This window comes from Silene latifolia, chromosome 11, assembly GCF_048544455.1.
Source record: "Silene latifolia isolate original U9 population chromosome 11, ASM4854445v1, whole genome shotgun sequence".
Taxonomy (NCBI): Eukaryota; Viridiplantae; Streptophyta; class Magnoliopsida; order Caryophyllales; family Caryophyllaceae; genus Silene; species Silene latifolia.
Window position 1 is genome coordinate 183,562,724 of NC_133536.1, and position 2,354 is coordinate 183,565,077.

A 2,354-nucleotide genomic window follows, 5' to 3' on the forward strand; every position below is an offset into this window, starting at 1 on the left:
GAAACTTACGTCTAGCGCTGTCCACTAATGGAATGAACCCACACGAAAACATGAGTAGCCAACATAGTACTTGGCCAGTAGTGTTGGCTATTTATAACTTACCTCCATATGTGTGCATGAAAAGAAAGTATTTGATGTTGTCGTTGTTAATTTCCAGCCCTAAACAACCTGGAAATGATATAGATGTCTATTTGGAACCTCTTCTAGATGATTTGCGAATGTTGTGGGATAGTGGGATAGAAGTATTTGATGCATATAAGAACGAAACTTTCAATTTGAGAGCGATGTTATTGTGTACAATATCTGACTATCCGGTTTATGGCGACCTTTCTGGGCACACAGTTCATGGGAAAGAGGCTTGCCCATTGTGTGGGGAGGATATCGAGTCTGAATTCTTGAAGTCTTCTCATAAGTATGTGTATATGGGAAATAGAAGGTTCTTGTATCATGACCATTGTTATCGCAAGATGTAGAAAGCATTCAATGGAAGACAAGATCTTCGTCAACCTCCTAGAATTTTGAGTGGGCATGAAGTTTATCATAAAGTAAAGCATATTGAGATAGATTATGGGAAGAAGAGCGGCTCTAACTTGTTTACTCGTGGGTATAAGAAAAGATCCTTATTTTTTGATAAACTTCCATATTGGTATAATACTCCGTATTTTAATAATAATTTATAAGAATAATTTATGTAATTTAATGAGTGATTAAATGACATTTCTAATAATATATACAAGTAAGATGATAATTAAATAATAAATTCGGGAATTGGGTTTGGCTAATATTTGTGCTTTGGGCCGTGTGCTATTATTATATGGGCCGAAACTTATTAAATTGGTACTAGTGTAATCGGGATTTATATCGGGAAATTTATAATAATATAATAAGGAGATAATAATATAATAAGGTAATTATAATTATAATAATAATAATAATAAAGTTATGGCAATAATGAATTAGTAAGTATTATATGAGGAAATCATAGTTATGGTAAGGTTAATAATATGTGATAATAATAATGATATAATTATAATGACAATTCCTATACTAATTAGAATAAGGTAAGTTACATAGTTTCCTAATTGACCTCGTATTCTCTAAATCTTACACTATAAATACCACCTTAAATCTGAGAAATAATTCATAAATTAAAAGAAGGAGCTTTAGGAGACGGAAGAAGAAGAAATTGACATAAACCAATTTTGTTATTTATTCAATCATTAATTCATGTTGGAAGCGATAAGTGTTCTATATTACAATATGTGTTTCATGGTTTTATGGCATTATAATAATGAATTGATTGTTCCTATTTTTAGAATTCCAAACTTCGAGGACGAAGTTTATTTTTAGGGGGAAGGAATGTAATACTACATAAATTTTGAATTAATGTTTTGATGAGATTGATGTAGTTGATAATCGAAGTTGCTTAGTAATGTTGAATGGTGTGAAGTTGTGAATGTTGTGGTTGTAGTTGTGGGTGAACTTCGGGACGAAGTTTATTTTAAGGGGGGAAGACTGTAATACTCCGTATTTTAATAATAATTTATAAGAATAATTTATGTAATTTAATGAGTGATTAAATGACATTTCTAATAATAAATACAAGTAAGACGATAATTAAATAATAAATTTGGGAATTGGGTTTGGCTAATATTTGTGCTTTGGGCCATGTGCTATTATTATATGGGCTGAAACTTATTAAATTGGTACGAGTATAATCGGGATTTATATCGGGAAATTTATAATAATATAATAAGGAGATAATAATATATAAAGGTAATTATAATTATAATAATAATAATAATAAAGTTATGGCAATAATAAATTAGTAAGTATTATATGAGGAAATCATAGTTATGGTAAGGTTAATAATATGTGATAATAATAATGATATAATTATAATGACAATTCCTATACTAATTAGAATAAGGTAAGTTACATAGTTTCCTAATTGACCTCGTATTCTCTAAATCTTACACTATAAATACCACCTTAAATCTGAAAAATAATTCATAAATTAAAAGAAGGAGCTTTAGGAGACGGAAGAAGAAGGAATTAACATAAACCAATTTTGTTATTTATTCAATCATTAATTCATGTTGGAAGCGATAAGTGTTCTATATTACAATATGTGTTTCATGGTTTTATGGCATTATAATAATGAATTGATTGTTCCTATTTTTAGAATTTCAATCTTCGAGGACGAAGTTTATTTTTAGGGGGAAGGAATGTAATACTACATAAATTTTGAATTAATGTTTTGATGAGATTGATGTAGTTGATAATCGAAGTTGCTTAGTAATTTTGAATGGTGTGAAGTTGTGAATGTTGTGGTTGTAGTTGTGGGCGAACTT